This window comes from Chaetura pelagica, unplaced genomic scaffold (genome assembly GCF_000747805.2).
Source record: "Chaetura pelagica isolate M959 unplaced genomic scaffold, ChaPel_1.0 scaffold126, whole genome shotgun sequence".
Taxonomy (NCBI): domain Eukaryota; kingdom Metazoa; phylum Chordata; class Aves; order Apodiformes; family Apodidae; genus Chaetura; species Chaetura pelagica.
Genome location: NW_009953787.1, coordinates 813,484 through 834,016, shown reverse-complemented (window position 1 = coordinate 834,016; position 20,533 = coordinate 813,484).

Genomic DNA, 20,533 nt, shown 5'->3' with positions numbered 1-20,533 from the left:
GTCCCAAAAACTTCCTTTAGTATATATTTGCTATATAATCTCTGCAGCATCTGCACACAACTAGTCCCTGTACAAAAAGTAACTTTTAAGAACTATTTTATATCCAGAAAAGATACACTTCAGAAAATACACTTCCTTTCCTGAAAGAATACAGATTATATGTAAGGATGGTAGTAGTAAGATGTTTTCTATGCTGGATTGCATCAGACTAACACATAGTGATAGAAAATATGTAAAGTCCATTGCTGTGAAAAACACCCAGAAGAAATTTTTGTCAGTCAGTAATAAAAGCATATAAATGTTGGAGAAAATTGCACTGTGCTAAAAAAAAAAACAAAAACAAAACAAAACAAAACAAAACAAAACAAAACAAAACAAACAAAACCTCCTTTTTATGAATTGTTTATTATTAGCTTCAAAACAAGACATCAGTCTGCATAAAAGTGGCTAGAGCATAATTTGTTTCACTGCCTCAGCTAAAAGGAGATGTAATTTGCTACATGCCTCAGAGGTTTATTACATAGACAGAAGTGTTTTTATAGTGGTGGTTGTTCATACTATTTTTTCTGATTTGGAGTTGTTCTGCTTTTTCCCCAGAAGAAAATAAGGCATATCACACTATAAAACATTTAGTCTATAGATTTAGTAAATGCTACAGTTATAGCCTATAAAGAGCAGGTGAGACCTTGTGCATCTTCCTCAGTTTTTCATAGAACATTTACTACTACAAACTAAAGGTGAAGATTTTGTAACCCAGCTACTAAAAGTCACTTACAGTGAAAGTCAAGACTTCCCGAAGTGTCAGTCAATCAGAAGTTCCTGCCGTTTTCTGCATGGCCAACACATTTGAAAACCAGATTTTGGGTTTTTTATGCCCTGCATGAGTATTCAACAATGTCACTTTAAAAGTACAAGGCAGAGAATCTAGGACAAATTTTCTCCCTTTTTTTTTTTTTTTTTCCAATTTTATTTTTTATTTTTTTCCACTCTGAAGGTAAACAAACTTACACATGGACAAGGAAAAACTGGTCTGTCAAGATGAGTTATTTTGCCCTCTATTGGTAACTGTAATTTGGCCATTGTCATGGTTTGGGCTGAACACAACAACAAAGAAACAGCCCCATGGCTGCTCACTCAACCACATCCTCCCGCACATACACACTATGGGATGGGAGGGACAAAGGCCAACCAGAAGCTCATGGGTCAAGACCAAGGAGGGTTCTTCACTGATAAAGGTCACTGGCAAAACAGACTCAACGTGGAGAAAAATAATAATTTCACACTAATCAGATGCCCACAGGACACACACAGCACAAAGAACAGGGCTTACATACGTTACTTCCACCCCTCCCGTCTTTCCAGGCCCAAATCACTTTGTTCCCAGTTTCTCTCCCCCCTTCCTCCTAGAAGCACAGGGGGACAGGGGATGATTTTTAAAGTCAGTTCACAGGCTGGTGGTTCTTGCTGCTCCTTTCTCCTCAGGAAGAAGGATTCCTTACAGTCCTTCCCTGCTTCCCCACAGGGTCCCTCCCATGGGAGAGAGTCCTCCAGAAACCTCTCCTTCATGAGTCCTTTCCATGAGGTCTGGAGCAAGCTGCTCCAGTGTGGACTGCTTCAGGAACAAACTCCCCTGCTGCCGGGGTCTTCCACAGCTGCATAATCCAAGTCCACTGGCAGCAAAATCCAAGTCCACTGTCCAAATTCACTCCTCCTGGCACCTTCAGAGAATGTTCTACCACGTTCGTCCATTAATTCAGTGGGACAGCCTGCCATCTCACCATGAGTTGCAGGGAAACTTCTGCTAGGGCACCCTTTCTTCCTCACCAACCCCCAGCTCCACTCTGCTGCTCCGGCTCAGCCTTTCCCTCAACTGCCTGCCCTGCTCAGGTCTTTTATCAGTTAGTTCATATCTTAATCACAGAGGCACATCTACTGTCTCTCTAATGGCTCCTTGGCTAGTTTTGAAGAAGGGGAAACTTCTCATCTCCTTACAAGAGCCACCCCTGTGGCCCTTCTCCCACTACCAAAAAACCTGCCGAACCAGCATAGCCATGCACATTTCATGTGATTCAATGAAGTTCCTGAAATGTGGCTTGAATCATAAGAGGGTTTTGGTGCTTAACTTGTTTATATGCATGGATACCCTGAAGAACATGCATGCAAGCAGTTCCTCCAAACTGTTTTTGTAGGCTGTATTTCAGACACACTTTACCATGGTAGGTCAAAGACATATTCACATAACTAAATTCCTTTAGATTCTTATGATGGCCTAAAATAAAATTAGGTTTTTTTCTCATAAAGACAAACGTGTATGATGTACTATATTAATACAAATTTCCAGTCCTATGTTCATTTCCACTAATGAAGCAGGGGATTGACCTATAAACCAAAACCGCTCAAATAGACAAAAATCTGTCCTTGCTCCTGATGACAACCTTTGAGTGTGTAGTTTACTGTTCAGTAAAAACAAATATATACAACAATGTTTTATTTGAGTGTTTGCTTGTTTTCTTTTCCAAAAGCAAGGCCAGATTTTTGTTTAGAAATATTTTCCTTTCCAGTAATTTTAAGGTAGAAAGACACAAGTTTTACTGATTGAAAAAAACAGCCTTCCTCCTGACTAAGGACTTGTGTTTCCTGGGAAGCTGCATCATGTTACAAAATACTTCAATGAGAACAGTATCGGATTTTATCACAGACAAATCTTCACCAAAGGGAAGTGTTTGCAAACCCTGCTGTCCCTCTTGATAACTGGCCAGTCCTTCAGCCCTGTAGCTTTCTTGAAGGCAGGCAAAATTTATGACAACAAACACAGAAGCTTAGAGGATATGCAGAACTTTGTTTTTTATAGGAGGAAAAGAACATGCCTCTTGTGAGTCTCCCAAAATTATAGGATTAGATATTTTTAGAGAGGAAATTAACATTTACACTGAAATCTTGCATGTTACAAAATGCAGAACTGCACATCAATTGATGCAGAAAGTGTAGGGACTTATTTCTTAATAGGTTTATATATAAGAGGAAATAAAAGCAGCTGAGGGAAATATACATATTTATTATATTACATCTTTAAAATTTGTGTATCTTCAGGTCGGAGGGACTTACCATTCTTTGCCTGTAAAAAAAAAAAAAAAGTTCTATAATGGCTAAAAATGTACGTACAGATAGAAGATGTGTTTTGGATTCTGTACTTATGCAAAAAATGTTATTTAGCTGGAAAAAATGGAGGGCCTTAACAAAAAATTCCAGTAAAAAACATTGAAATACTAAATAAAATTAATCCTCCTGTGTTTTTGGAAGGCCTGTACTCTTGACAGAAAAACACCCAATTAAAAATGCTGGGTTTTTTAGTTTTAAACCTGGTACTTTCAAAGGATAATCCACAATGGACCAGCAATATGCATAACTACAGGATACACTGAGACACACTTCAACTACAAAAATCTCATGATGCTTCCTCCTTCATCATGCTTTGCAGAACTGAAGTTTCACTCTTTTATTGTGTAGGATTTTATCACAGACAAATCTTCACCAAAGGGAAGTGTTTGCAAACCCTGCTGTCCCTCTTGATAACTGGCCAGTCCTTCAGCCCTGTAGCTTTCTTGAAGGCAGGCAAAATTTATGACAACAAACACAGAAGCTTAGAGGATATGCAGAACTTTGTTTTTTATAGGAGGAAAAGAACATGCCTCTTGTGAGTCTCCCAAAATTATAGGATTAGATATTTTTAGAGAGGAAATTAACATTTACACTGAAATCTTGCATGTTACAAAATGCAGAACTGCACATCAATTGATGCAGAAAGTGTAGGGACTTATTTCTTAATAGGTTTATATATAAGAGGAAATAAAAGCAGCTGAGGGAAATATACATATTTATTATATTACATCTTTAAAATTTGTGTATCTTCAGGTCGGAGGGACTTACCATTCTTTGCCTGTAAAAAAAAAAAAAAAGTTCTATAATGGCTAAAAATGTACGTACAGATAGAAGATGTGTTTTGGATTCTGTACTTATGCAAAAAATGTTATTTAGCTGGAAAAAATGGAGGGCCTTAACAAAAAATTCCAGTAAAAAACATTGAAATACTAAATAAAATTAATCCTCCTGTGTTTTTGGAAGGCCTGTACTCTTGACAGAAAAACACCCAATTAAAAATGCTGGGTTTTTTAGTTTTAAACCTGGTACTTTCAAAGGATAATCCACAATGGACCAGCAATATGCATAACTACAGGATACACTGAGACACACTTCAACTACAAAAATCTCATGATGCTTCCTCCTTCATCATGCTTTGCAGAACTGAAGTTTCACTCTTTTATTGTGTATAAAATAAAGAAGGGACTACTCACAGTCTCTTCTTATGTTAACATGTTTCAATGCATCCAGCATTCTCAGTGAACAATTTCTGGCTACACATTTTTATTTTATAGTAAACAGGATTTATCTGCCCTGCTGTCCAGATATAAGTTGTCTTGGCTTAAATAACCTGATCTTTTTCTTTATACAGTTTCTTTTTTATTAAAAGGTTAGATTCCTAGTTTTCCTCTTATGTTCACTTTATAGTTAATTGACTGATATAAAATGCCCTCTTGGAAATTAAGCTAAATTCACATGAGCTAAATGTATACGGTCTTAAAAATGGAAGATTCATAGTTTTTCTACATGAAAAGCGTCTTTAGACTGGGGGAACGATAAACAAATAAAATATTGAAGTTATTTGGCACATAGCCCCTCTATATTCACTTTTCCTTTACAAAATATGTGGGCTATGCATTTTAGCACATCCACAACTCCATCTGCAGCTTCAGCAAATGGTATGTAGACCTAAAAGCAGGCAAAAAGCAAGCCTTGGAGAATTACTATAAAAACAGTGCATTTTGTGGCAATCCAAAGAACTGAGCTAAGAGGATGTTTTTTAGTCAAACAATAAGGGTAAAAAAAGACAGACTTAACTGAATTAGGCAAGAGCTTAATAGTACCCCAATGTTAAATTCCCCTAATATCCTTCTCCTAAATGTCAAGCATTCAGGATGTTTTCAGATTTATTTTCTACAGATGGATAATTTGTGTCAGCTCAATTATAAATCCTGTGGTGGATATAGATACTTGTAACCTCTTTGCCATCATCCTCTGCCCATGTTTTCATAGAGTTGCCTTAACAGTCTGGACTAGATTTATAAAGCATCTTTCTGCTTTCATATTGCTTTTCAAAGCATTCAGTGAACAGAGCGCCTTTGTGTTTGCTGGCTTGTTCCTATATGAAGAAGGTACTGGTTTTGCTATGGCAAACAAAATGGATAGCTGTATTGTCTTTTGCTTGGTCTTTTTCTTTTCTTTTCTTTTCTTTTTTTTTTCTTTTCTTTTTTTTTTTTTTTTTTTTTTTTCTAGTTGCCTGTCTTTTCTTAAGCAGGGCAGTTCAGAAATGCATCCTCAAATTCTCTTATTCTTCATCTTTGCAACTTGGTATCTGGAGATCAAATGGAACCTGTAAATAGAGGCTCTTTTAGACAGCAGAACTCATTCACACTAATGCTGTACTATTGCATTCTACCTGTAAAAAAAGCTATTCAAAAAACTGGAAAAAGAAATAAATACTACTGCTCAGCAAAAGTGAAGGCAAGCACCGTTTTCATGAAGGTTGCTTACAAGAGACAAAAAATACATTTTCAAACCTAACAAAACATTTTCTAATTAATAGTAGCTACCTAGAAGATTTCTTACAAGATACATGGTGGAGTAATCTTATTTTTAAAGAACAGCATTATAATAAAATGAAATATACAAATGAAATTAAAATAACTTTTAAAAAAATGCATTAAAAAAGGAAGTGAGTCACTTAAAAAACAAACAAACAAGTGTATTTAACATTGCATTAACTTCTGATTTAGTTTTCTTTGGAATCAATCTTCCAGGGAAAATGACCTGTTTTTGGAATTTGTTTAAGAGCGCAGTAGAACATGGTTCCCTTAACCCTTCTCTGATTAGTTATCCAAAAGTATTATGTCTTCAGATCCACAATGCCTTGGACTGGGCTTAACAGCAGGTTTTGAGTAATTCGCTTTCCAGTTAAACATGACAGCTTTTCTGTCCTTTAAGCACACATCAAAGACAGAAACCAAGTAAGTGCAAAGAATGTGCTGGATAGGAAATGTATCAGCTTTCCACAAGTCCGTCACTGTAGTTAATGTCTATCTTGTACTACACTTAGAGTGCAAAGTATATCACAGAGGTTGCAAATTTGAGAACAAAATAGCAAAGAAACCTTGGAGGAATTTTAATTTGCTGGACATGTCTTGCAGCTTAGTAAACGAGAGCTTCATTAATCACTGTCACATACCTCGTGAAGCTGTTTGCCACGTCTTTCGCAAAAAGCATTGCAGAAAAGCAGAAGAACAAAGGAAACATCTGCAAGCCTCCTGGCAATGTGGGGTCCCTCTTCATAGTTACTTTGCAAAGAGCCTGCACAAGATACAACAAGATACAACACTAGAAAACAACAGCAGCCTCTGAGCTCTGAAAGTTCATCAGATGCTGGCCTTATCTCTTAAACAGAACTAACAACCTACTCATTGCAAGATTAAGACAGAGATTTAAAAAAAAAATGAGGAAGAAAAAAATAACATCATCAGGCCATAATTGATGGAAAACTGCCCTGTCTATGAGTATCTGCATACTAAAATAATTGATTTTATCAATATTAAAAACTATGTGACAAAGGACAACTCTAAGCTGTTTTCACAAGTGAATATTTATGTGTTTGTCCCTCAGGTGTGCCCATTAACACACAAATCTGCTCATATTTTCTCATTTTTTCCATTCCTCTCCATGGAGTAAGTGGTCATACAAGTATACAGAGCTAGAACTGGATTTCTCAGGATGAAAAATGCAGTGCATTATCACACCATTCATTCTGCTGTTTTATGAATATCAGCTTTGCTTTCTTGCCATAGGAAAAAAACAACCTGCAATTCTGAAAGATAAACAATTGAAAATATATTATTTATTATAAATTCAATAAAGGAGGCTGTAGGCTCTGGAGCAGTAAAAGGACTGATGCAGGAAGGCTATGACAAAATATTTTACAAATTTTTGGATTTGAGGAGCTAAAAGCTCCAAAAGGTCTGGGGAATAAGTTTATCAGATTATTATAAAGGTTTTACAATTCAGGCAAAGTCAAAGTCTATTTTAAACCAATGTCAAATGTAAGGGTTATCTGTACCCTAATATGCCATGCTGTTATGAGGGACCAATCAAATGTATCCCTTACTATTTATATAGCTTTAAAAATCTTACCATTTTTTTTTCCTTTTCTCTATACACAGCATACCAGGGCCAAAGCAGTAGACCTCTGACTGCCTTTAAGCTGCTTGCCTACGTGTCAGAGACTTCCTGTACAGCATGACAGGCTGCTCACTGATCACTGCCTGCAGCCAGTGGCTCTCTGAAACCTTTCTGCAAGCTGTACAATGTGGGGTCCTGGCTTGGATAGGAGGAAGAGGTCTGGGTCATCCACATGGAAGCCTGAACTTAGACATAACAAAAAAATCTGCAAATTAGATCTATCAGAGAGGGATGCTGCATGCTTTTTTGTCTGTTGTTCATTTAGAACAACAACAGATCGTATCTCCAGTCCGTGCCAGCAGACGTAGAAATATCATAAACTGAACTAGCAGCCGGTTCAGGTCAGCCATCACTATCAACCTTCCACTTAGTGTAAGCCTTAAATACCTGGGGACTTGGCTGTCACTCCTCTAAGCTGAGCCCATGGGCAGCCTGCAGAAGCCTGCAGCCCCCACAGGAGGTGGGTGAGACCACAGAAACAGGCAGCACCCAGGTGTGTGGCAGGTATGAGCTTTGTTATGACTGTACCCAGCCACACTAACAATGTGTGAACCCACCTGGTTAGAGCCTGACATCCTGCTTTTGTTCCCGACATCAGCATTTTTGACAGTTTGCCATATGGCTGAACTTGAGCCAACAGTGTGCCCAGGTGGCCAACAGCATCCTGGCTTGTATCAGAAATAGTGTGGTCAGCAGGACTACAGAAATGTCTCCCTGTACTCACACTGGTGAGGATGTACCTTGAATACTGTCTTCAGTTCTGGGCCCCTTACTGCAAGACGGACATTGAGCTGGTGGAGTGAGTCCAGAGAAGGGCAACAAAGCTGGTGAAGGATCTGGAGAGCAAGTCTTACCACGAGCATCTGCAGGAACTGGGGTTGTTCAGTCTGCAGAAAAAGGAGTGTTAAGAAAGACCTTAGTGCTCTCTACAACTACCTGAAAGGAGGTTGTAGTGAGGTGGGCATTGGTCTCTCCTCCAAAGTAACAAATGATAGGACAAGAGGAAATGGGTTCAAGTTGCAACAGGGACAGTTTACATTAGACATTAGAAAAAACTTCTTCACTGGAAGGGTAATTAAGCACTGGAATAGGCTGCCCTGGGAGGCATTTGAATCACCATCCCTGGAAGTATTTAAGAGAGTAATAGATGTGATGCTTAGGAACATGGTTTAAGCACTGGACTTGGGAGAGTTAGGTTAATGGTTGGTAGTTAGGTTGTGGTTGGACTTGATACTCAATGTTTTTTTGCAAGCAGATCAACTCTGTGATTCTGTGATATTTTCAGAGGTGAAATCTAAAAAATTTCAAACATCCCTGATGAAAGTATTAGTATAGTATTTTAGTATATTAGTATTTAGTATTTAGTATTTAGTATATTATAGTATATTAGTATAGTATTTTATCTGAGTTTGCTTGGGAAAGACAGTGTCCACTTAATATTGCTATTTTTAAAGTTGGAAGTCTGATTCTTCTGCAAGTGAAATTGTTTGACATAAAGAACTTTATTTCCTGTCTCCTTGCAAAGCCCACAGCAGTGCAGGCTTGCTGCTGTCAATATTTTGGCTTACAAAGTAAAGCTACTGCTCTCGTACTGAATGTATCAGACAACAAAAACAAGGAGGCTGAGTTTATTCAGCTCATTACTGAAGTGGTTGGTACATTTGTATGTTACATCAACACTGACAATTATACCTGTCCATTCCGGGGGCCAGGAATATATATATTCCATGTATATATATATATATGCATATATATATATGTATGTATATATTCCAGATAGATAGATACATAGATAGATTGATATCTGCAATGAGGCTAACATTGCTTTCTGAAAAGATACATGTGTTAAGTAGTACATAGGTCCTGCAAAGGAATAGAACTAAACACTCCAACTGTCACAGCTCTCTAAAGCTAGTTAAGCTTCTAGAAAATTAACTGTGATACTCTATATACACTTTTGGTACCCTTATTTTTTAATCTAGCCACAGCAAGACAAAACCCATTGCTTGTAAATATGTGAATATCAGATATTCTTGACATTGACAGTTCCACATTTGTGAGGATGATAGAACACTAACACTGGATTTTTAATCCACAGTTTATGCAGCCATAAGTAGTATAGAGAGTTTACCTCAGGATGAAAAGGATACAGTGGATTTGGGTTCATAGAGACTTAATGTGAATGGGTTTTGGTGGATTTTTTTGCTTGCCTGTCTGATTTGCAATGAATGTTCTGTGTAAACAATTTGGATGGGCTAACATCTACACACTTAGGCAAATCTGATGCACTCAAGTGAATTTCTCTATCCTACTGTAAAAGAAAGAGCAGTCCATAAACAGTGATAGGTTTGCAGTTGTCTTTAAGGTCAAGGATACAGTTATTTCAGCCAGCATTCAGAACTTTTGATGAACTGGCCACAGACCTTATTATTTGAATAAGAATACACCTGGTTTTGGTACTAACTATATTTTTCATCTAAAAAGTCTCCCAAGTCACAAACTACATGGATTATATATAAAAATACATGTTTCTAACTTAGAACAATTTATTTAAAGAGTATTTATATCTCCATGTATATGTGCATGTATAGTGGTGAAGGTTTTATATTTAAAAGGTATTTTGAAACAGCATGTATTTAACATATTAAGCTAATTAATTTATTACAACTTTAACTATCAGTTGGACAAAGAAGCCCTTATCCTGAGACATAAATCTGCCATAAAATCACTCATCATTCTGGAGACTCTCAATATATATGAAAAAAAATAAAAATAAAAATCTCTCCTCTGTAGGGATCAGCAGAAAGCAATTTTAAAAAGCAGAGGGAGTGTCAGAAAGGAACTGTATCTGTCCTGAAAATAAGCTGTTTTCTCCCTGAATTCTATCAAATCACTCTATCCTTTCCAAGAAGTGATCGATTCTGTTAATTAAATAGGCTGCAGGGTAGCAGCAAGCTTGTTCTACATTATCATCTCTGCTTCTGTTTCAAAAGTGTTTTTTCCTGCTCCAAATTCTACATTATTGTGCTGTAAAGCAATGATGCAATTGTGTGGGGAAGCTCAGACATGGGTAGTAATGTCACAGCAACAAATAAAAAGACCTTTGCTGCAACAGAAAGTCAGCAATAACAGAAATAGATGGTGGTGATATGTTTTACAGAGAAGATTTTTTAAAAAAGCAAGTGGGCATAAAACACAAACAGCCAGATGTAGAAGCTTCAGCATGGGAGGTATATTAGCTGGAGTAGTTTCTTTAGCTATTCTTTTAGTGTTAATCAGTTACATATCAGCATTGCTAACATATTTACTTTCTCAGCACCTCTGTTTGTAATGGGAGTGTTTCCCAGAGGAGAAGCTGAAGTTCCTTGGACACTGAGTACTCTACAAGAAGCAAAGTTTGCCTCAAGGCCTCTAGACTTTCAGAGACATTTTTTAAAATAATGAAAAGACAAACAGATAATTTTTACCAGCTTATTCATTGAGCTCCATCTTTAAAAACCATTTTGAGAAACAACTCCAAGTTTAAGGTTAGGAAGCTGTAACTGGTGAATTCACACAGTGGCTCTCCCTGGAGCCAGAAAGCCTCTCATGTCCCTCTGACACTGCTTAGCAATTACCTTGGAAGGACCTTATGGTTTCTGTTCCACCTGGCAGTTGTCATTTGAAAGAAGCCAGGTCAGACATATGACCGCTGCAGAAGAGGTTTAACTGAGTCTGTATGCCAGGAAGATGTTTACTAGCTCTGTCTCAGTCCCCTACTGTGTGAAGTACAAATAATGACGTTTCTCTTCTCCGTGTTCAGCACCTAATACCACAAACATGGCCCTTTAGAGACTTCCAACAAAGCAAATATGCATTACCTATTTACAAGCATGATGGACAACCTAAAGATTTTAATTAAGTTCTGTGGAGTCCATAATCCCCATAGCCTGGAAATAGAAAAGTTTTTGTTATCCTTATATTATTCCTAAATAGACAGATGTTATGGCCATTTTCATTTCCAAGTGGGTCACCTGTAAGATCAATCCAGACAGACCACTCCTGGCGATTATAAAAGCTCATTTACAGATGATTTATAGGATACCTAAATATATATATATTATATATGTAAGTATATATATATACACACGCACACATATATATATAGTAATTTTTAATTAACATATCAAAATAGACAAAAAAGCTAACTAATAAAAGTAAAAAATTATTTTAAAAATACCTGTGATAGGGACCAGCATTTCTAGAGAGCACTTCATAGCAGTTTCACAGTTACACAAAGTAACTGTGGTGGTTTGGGCCTAACCGAAGAACCAGGCTGACACTCACTCACCTCCCCTGCCGCAGCTTCCCCAGCGCTGTGGGGTGGGGAATTCAAAAAACAACTAGAAGCTCATGGGTCAAGCCAAGACGAGGAGGGCTCACTCAAAAGTTATAGTCAGGGGCAAAATAAGACTCAGCTTGGGGAAAACAAACAAACAAACAAACAAACACACAACAAAAGAACAAACAACACAATTTTTAATTTATCACTAATCCAATGCAAACAGGACAGAGGCAAAAAACAAACAGAAAAAACCAAACAACAAACCACCAGTGCTTCAATACTTTACCCTACTCTTCTATTCTTTAAAGGCCCACTTTTGTTCCCAGTTTTCTCTACCTCCTTCCTTCCACTGGCACAGGGTGACAGGGTTTACAGTCAGTGCATCACATGTTTTCTGCCGCTCCTTCCTCGTCAGGGAAGAGGTTCCTCACAATCTTCTCCTGCTTCTCCACGGGGTCCCTCCCATGGAAGACAGTCCTTCACAAACCCCTCCAACATGAGACTCTCCCACAAGGTACCTCAGGAGCAAGCTGCTCCAGCATGGGCTTCCCACAGTCACAGGCTGCCTTGGGAGCAGTCACCTCTCCTGGCGTGGCGTCCTCCACAGCTGCAGCTCCAGGTCCAGGGGCTGCAGGTCCAGATCTGCTCCACTGTGCTCCTTCAGGGGATGCTCTACTGTGCTCGTCCATGGGCTGCAGTGGGACAGCCTGCCATCTGACGATGGGCTGCAGGGAAACTTCCACTCAGGCACCTCCCCGCCCTTCCTCACCAAGCTCGGGATCTCTTTTCCCGTGCTGCCCTCCACCTCTGCTCTGCAATTCCACCACCCCCTCTCATTTGCTCTCAGGCTTTATAGCCTTCTTGTTTCATATGTTAACTGCAGGGCGCCAGCCACTATCTCTGATGGATCGGCCTTGGCCAGGGGGTTGGCCTGCTACCAAAACCCACACCAAACAAAACCAGCGCAGTAATAGAGGTCAAATTCTGATTTCCGAGTCTGGCCCTGAAGTTAAAAGAAGGAGACCAGTATTGGCAGCTATATCCACAAAAAAAAGAGAGTGAATAAAATCTTTCTCCTGCCATGTACCACTGGTAAGGGAGACAACAGACGCAACCCTTACCCAAAAATTCAATAAAATAAAAATGTTTTTCTCCCTGTGAACAATGCACTGCTTCCTGCGGTTTCTCAGGTGGCATGGAAACACATGGGGTCAATATGTTTTCTAATAAGACACTAAGGCCCACTTTTCAACGTCCGTAGCAAGAGACACCATAGTACCATTCAGAGACAGAAAGCAGACCTCACTCAGACAGGACTGAATTTAACACTTTTGTCTTTTTGCAAAGTCTCAAAAAGATGATGATTGTAAATAGCCTCAATAAACCACTCGTGGTAACAGCAATTTTTCCCAGCTGTGAAGGAATTTTAATAGTCTGAATCTACTGTGAATGGTTTTTAAAATCAAATAAAAGCCCAAGAAGGATTTAAAAGGAGGTTTTTCAGTGACCATGCCTGGTCTGTTTTCAATAGCTGTGCTTCATTAAAGGCCCAGATAACTAGCTTAGATAATAAAGGCCTCTAGAGTAGCCATCCAAACATATGTATTTCTGAGGTTTTAAGCTGCCACCATAATCTTCTTCCCTAAGAAAACTGTAGCAAAATTACCAATAAAGTTTTATGGCTTACCATATTTTCTGGTATCTTTGCTTTTAAAATATCCTTAATCCGTCTGTTATGGGCATGTAATTTTATCATAGGCACTAATGATATCGCTGTCATATCACTGTTGTCAGTATTTGATTCCTCAAATCAAACACGCACATACACGCTTAGATAGTTGTTTAGATCTCAGTAGTAACTATATAATAAGCAAATTACTCAGAGATGCCTGCCATCCTGAAAGATAGAACAATGCCCTCAAAGTGTCAAAACAAGCCATGAAAAATAAAGTAAATACCTCATCCACCCTGACAAGCCCACCTCACATATCAGAACTGCCCAATTCCTGAAGGACAAACTGTGAAAAACAAATAAAATTATCCCAGGCCTATTCCTTATTCACATACTAGGTATGCATGGGGGTGAACATACAACATTTCAGAGTCTATGCGTTTCAGAAAATGTCCATAAAATTATTTCTTCAGAGGAATCACCCTACTTCAAAAATATAAAATAAAATAAAATTACACTAAATAAAATTAATAATTATTTTGAGTTCTTACTTTCAGTTCTCAATTCTGACTTTTTTTACCCAACAAACATAAATTCCAGTTGATGGCTTCTCAGCTCTGTGCTGAGGAAAATCCTTTTTTAATGTACTGTGTTAGCTCTGACCTACCAGGCTTTAGGCAACTCCAACTATTATCTTCAGTAACTTATTTATTACTAGAGAGGTTTGATCACATTTGCTCTTGAGCCTCAGGTTCTGAGACCTGGCACAATCTATTGTTTTAATGAAGTCTCTGACAGTCTGTGTGTTTTAAATCTATGCACTGGCTTACTAATGCCTTTCCTCTCAGAACAGGGTATAATACTGTTCCAAGTTACACTGTCAATACCTCTGACAAGTTCAGAGCTCTAAGGACCATAAAAACATGGATCAAGCTGCAAAAGGTCTTCAACTAGACTGCATTTTGGGTGCAGACTAAATAACATGGTAAGTTACTCCAGTGTTAATGGAGCACATTTTTTTTTGTGCAAAGGGCAGGAAATGCATCACAGAGGAGAACAGAGTCTCAGGAGAAATAAATCCAGCATGAAGACTTTCCAAGCTGAGTTTAGAAATAGCATGTATGAAGCCAGCAACTCCCCATCCCACACTTCTATTGATTTATTTATTTTTTTTTGCAAGGAGCACATTCACTACTGACATGAACATTCCTAGTCTCAGCTGGTGTGAAGTAACTCCAACATCCACTGATGTCCTGTGCCCTTTAGCTGTACAACTGGCAATTGAAAGCTCCCAGCACTAAGGCTACAACTGCCTTTTGCCTAAATACTGATAAGACTCAAGCATACAGAATAGTCACTGGCAGTAATCTTGGGGGAAGTTCAGGTACAGAAAGAGCCTTTACAACAGAGAAATGCCCAGAGAGAACCGATGGAGTTAAGCTCCCCATGCAAACAAAAACCTACCAGCAACATGCTGCCTTAGTGAAATTTTAGTGGGGGGGTCCAATGACACTACCAAAGTGGTTTATTTTTCATTGATTGTATTAGTGTTGGGAGTTTGTTCTTTTTTTAAATGAATTTCAGTCTTATTCAAGAACATGCAGTTCTCTGAGAGATATGAAGAATGCTATTGCTCCAGGAAAGCAATGTCTATCCTCCTTTTGAATTTGATAATGAGTTCCTGCAACCAGCATAAAAAATGTTATGAGACATGCAAAGAGGGAGTGCAAATTGTCACTCTAATCTCATTTCATTATCTGGTGCACATACAGTTGCACTGATTCACCTTGCTTAGGTGCTTAGGTATCTCCTTCCAATTACGGTGATCCCCAGTGGTGTGCAGAGGATAGACTTTAAATGAATGACCAGCAATACTCTATTGCTTCATTTGCCCAGTCCATGACGGAGCTGTGGCCTCTTGAGAGGACCAAAGCTCTTTGGTATGCCCTTGTCTTCTCAGTAAAGGTAAAAGCCCTTTCTGATCATAGCCCTTCAGTAATATGACTGAATATGTTCATCAATAAGACTTGGCTTAGATGGGCAGAAAGGACAAGCATTAATCAGATTTATAGGCCAAATTTTAGTAACAGATGAAAAATGTCCAGTCTAAATCTACCCTGTTGCAGCTTGAAGCCATTCCCTCTTGTTCTGTTGCTAATTACCTGTGAGAAGAGACCAACACCAACCTCTCTACAGCAACCTTTCAGGTAGTTGTAGAGCCTGATGAGGTCACCCCTCTGCCTTCTCTTTCTCAAACTAAACATTCCCAGTTCTTTCAAGCACTCTTCATAGATTTATTCTCTAGGCCCTTCACCAGCTTCATTGCCCTCCCCTGTACTCACTCCAGAATGTCAATACCTCTCTTGAATTGAGGTGCCCAAAACTGGACACAATACTCCAGGTGTGGCCTCACCACTGCTGAGTACAGGGAGACAATCACCTCTCTTCTTCTGCTGGTCACACAATTTCTAAGACAAGCCAGGATGCTATTGGCTTTCTTGGCCACCTGGGCACACTGCCAGCTCATATTCAGCCACTTGTCAATTAGAACCCCAGGTCCTTTTCTGCCAGACACTTTCCAGTCACATTTCCCCAAGCCTGTAGTGTTGCCTGGGGTTCTTGTGGCCCAAGTGCAGGGCCCGGTACTTGGCCTTGTTGAAGCCCAGACCATTACCATGAGCCCAATGATCCAATCTATCCAAGTCTCTCTGTAGAGCCTCCCTATCAACACTCCCGCTTGGTGTCATCTGCAAACTTACTGTTAAAACACCCTTATCAAGATCAGACTTGAACAGGAGGAATTCTGTTTCAGGAAGAAAATTGCTGCTGACTGTATTTAGTATGTTTTTGTAGAAATTCAAAGCTTTGCCATGATGGGTCCTCAGAAGTGGCTTGTGGATAGATCTGTGAATGCTCAGTATACTTCAAATGAGACTCTTCCTACAAGAGTGAGCATTTAGGTCTATGAAATCAAAAACACTATTGAAAAAGAACAAGTATACATGATAACAATGTAAACATATGTAATTATAAGACAGAATCAGGAACTTCTGTGTACCCTTACATGCTACTGTGCTCTAAGTGAAAGCCACAGGTTAGGATTATTTTTTTTTTACTATTTCTCTGGACTGATTACCATTAGAATCAGAGCTACAGAACTATTAATTCACACAAAATGATGAATTAAAATTATCATGGGCATGCAATAAAAAAAAATAAAATAAATGCAAATGTCCCTTCACTCTCCAGGAAGGCTATTAAAAATCACTCATTTGCCTGACACTGAATCCTCTAAGATAACTGACCTCTAAGAGAACTGACATCCTTGAAAATAAAATAATTTAGGATTTGTATAAATTTAATTTTAGATATTTTAGCATTTATATTGTGTAGACGTTATTTATAATATTAGTATTTTTAATCAATCTGCAGAGCTTTCTGCTTCTATAAACTATTTTTCCAGAGACTGTTCTTTGACAGCCATTTGATTGTTAAGAACAATGTCATAAGAAAGATTGTTTTTGTATGTACCAGAATTTTTTTACAGAGTTTCTTCTCTTTTCATCTCAGGCATGTTTGCTCCTCAAAATATTTTACTACAATCTTAACTACTTTATTTAAAGGAGTAACATAAATTATGCAACTTGCCTTTCATAGTTCAACACAGTAGTAACATAAAAAAGATTTGCATGCTGTTTTTTTATTTATTTCTGGCAATTTTTTTAAATATTTTTTTTTTGGGACACACACACACGCACACACACACCCTGATAGCAGCATAAAAGGATTTTTAAGCATGCAGAGAGAATTGCATTTGACACCTTTCAGATGTTTTAATCATTAATGTTATAATAGAATTACTCTGCATTACTGTCATTTTGTTTGATTAATATGCTGGAAATAATTTTTGTTAGCAGCATAGCAGTTTGACACATAGGAAAATTAACTCAAGTTATATTTATTATGGTTGCTGGGACAGTCTAGTGAACCTCTGCCATTACTAGCCAGCATAAGAGACTTTTCTGGGGTAGCTGTGAAGCAGTGAAGAATGAAATTCACTGCTCTGCGAAGACTAACACAGGACCTGTCCTTCACTTCAGTGTTCAGCACAGTGCTTGCAGACACTTAAGGCTTGGGGCAGTGATGTGAGCAAGACTAAATCCTTTTGTGTGGAAAGCTGTGGATCAGAAATCTAATTTTATCAGCAATGAGAGAGGACACTTACTATGACTGAGAAAGCAAAAAGTTATAGCAGTTTGAGGAATATGTGATGGGGGAAATACACTTTTTTATTAGTGTATATCTTGGTTGAGAAATTTTTAAAAGTAATAAGAATGCCTTAAGCCCTTCAGCATGTGAGTACAGCAAATAACACTCTACTTCATCACTTGTGATCTGTGTAAGACCATAAAAAGATTCACCTAAAATATACCTTCACTATTGCTAACAGTATTTAGTGGAAACATAGAAGATTTTATTCTGTGTAAGTGTCTAGGACTATTGTTCTTGTCCTTATTGCTATTATGACTTGGTTTGTTAGGATTTTACAGTCCCTGTTATGGATAAGAATGGAGGTAACAGAATTTCCTTCATCTGGCTACTGTGTCCATTCTGTCAATGTTTTATTACAGTGGATGTTTGGTATCTAGATTTTTTTATGTGCAAGGATAACATCCAGTGTAATCTGGTACAAATGGAGAAAAGTTCCTGATGTAGGTCTATAGCTGAAATTTAATTGTCTCCTTGAGCAAAAAGATAAACATGAATGAACAGTTTTCAGGTACATCAAAGAATCACTCTCAGATGCCTCATTTGCAGCCTCTGAGTCAATTCAAATAGATCAAGAAAGCTTCAGTACAATAATGTCTATAAATAAGATACTGAGGGCATTCATTCTCATCACACTACTTTGAAGTTTCACTTGCCTTGAAACACATGAAAACAGTAATGTTTCCTGAATACAGTAAGGCAAAGATAACCATCACAAGCTTGGAGGCAAAGTAACCAGGGAGGCAGAGCCAACTTAATTGTCAGACCTCGGACCTAAGCTAGCCCTGAAAGACCCATGGTGATATACAAGTAAAGATTTCAATGACAGCTATTCAGAAAGACTATACGTCACTTCTCTACTTTCCTCTTTTATTGCTTTGTTCTATTTTTTCTCAATTTTGCACTCAAGAAGTCATTAGCATTTGGTTTTGCTGTATTCGTTAAAGTGTTTGTAAAAATAAAAAGGTGTATATAAACAAAGAAACCCGAAAAACACCCTCAAACAAACAAACAAACAAAACTTCGAGAGAGGTCCAAAATAAAGATCAAATAGATGTCTGGATCATAGTATGGTGCCAAAATCTCTTTCATGAAGCACAGTGAGATTAGGCTCCATTTCCTTAAAGATTTGGAAGGAGACAGCAATGTACATTAGATGGGATGTTTTTCTGCTAAATCCTAGCAGCATTGGGTAACACCCTCATTTTGACACGGTGAGGGGAATAAAACTCCCGATGGGTTAGTTTACCCCTTCAACTACAAATGACAGACTGAAAGGAAAGCCCTTTCTGGAGGGCTCCCAAGAAAAAACAAATTGCTATAAAACTTGTGGAATGTAAAACCATTTGAAACCGAAGTAGTGATGCAACAAAGTTACCTGAAATAGGACACAAATAATAGTAGTCAATCAGAATGGGATTACCTGTAAGATACAGAAATGCAGCATGTAATGAAATGATGTTGACATTTTTGCCCATATTTAAAATCAGTATGCCCATAGTAATAAACTACAAGACAACACGACTGATAAGAGCTTCTATATTCCTAGAGAGGGCTTTGGTGTGGCTGCATTGAGTGCATCTTCCCTGCAAATCCCAGCATTGCACGGGGCAAGGCAGCCAGCAGGGGGGGGGCATCATGCAACCACAGGCACTCCCTGCTGACTGCTTCCACCACGCTCCCCCTTGCAGGGGGCCTCTACAAGGCCTCAGCAGTGGGGATGTAATACACAGAGTCACGGATGTGTGTTGCTTGGGGTCAAGCTAAAGCAGCAGGGGAATGCAGAAGCTGAAAGCAAGAAACAAGACTTTCTTTCCTGATGCGTGTGTGCCTGCAGGGGCGGCTGCAGGAGAGGTGGCAGCTGACATCACAATGGGGTGATTGTGACGTCAGCGCCTGACGGACTGTGACCTCACGGCCCTGGCTGCTTATATTTGGGTGCCAGCCCAGCCTGGCCCAGTCTGCCTCGTGCCTGGACTCCGACCGAGCGTGCCTGCGAGGTCTGGAAGCTCGTGCGAGGCTTCACCTGGTGCCGGACGGTGCTTTGGGAGCTGCCATCAGCAGCTCCTGGTGCCTGTCCTGGAGCCAAACCCTGCGTTTCCCCAGCCCTGCCTGGTTCAGGACACCAGGCACTGTGGGACACACTTGCAGCAGCAGAGGAGAGTTGTGAGGCAAACGTTCCCCCAGGGTGGCCACCGGGCTCAGGGAGTTGGGAGCGTGTCCTTCCCGAGGGGCCTGAGCTTTTCTTCCTCCTCTCCCCTCCCTGGTGCAGGGAAGGCCCTTTTGCAGCACACAACACCCACCACTGCATCGCCGGAGATAGGGAGCAGCTGCCCTCAGCGTTCCCAAGTTCACTGCAGGGTGCAGAGAGCATGGAGGCCAAGAGCAAATGGAGCTGCCCCAACTGCTGCAAGACGAAGAACAATGCAGCCTATTTGTTACCTTGTCTCGACCGGTTTTGCTTTGGCTGCGCAATGTCCTCTGTGAGGCAGAGGGGCATCTGCCCCCAGTGCAGATCGAGGGCAAGGTACATCTTGCTCTCCACACGGTCAGACGGTGACTTTTATTTGTTCACCCTCCAAGAACCTGCAGCGCCGCAGGCTGAAGACCAGCAGGGCCAGGAGGAGGTTACAGAGCCACAAGCAGAAGACCAGCGGGAGGAGGAGTTTGCGGTGCAGGGGCCCAGGGCCCAGGTGGGTGACTTCCCTGCTGAGGTCTGGGCAGATTTCTTCAAGAGCCACCAAGACAGCATGAGGCCCCTGCAGGTGTGGGTGCGGCAGCAGCTCAAGGTGTACTTTGAGGACCAGTGGTGGAAAGTGAATATGTGGGAGGGCGTCATTGTGGGCCTCCTGTGTGTCTACGGGCTGGATGTAGCAGCGCTGACGGCGCAGCTGCAGGCTGGCCTGGAAGAACACACGCAGCCG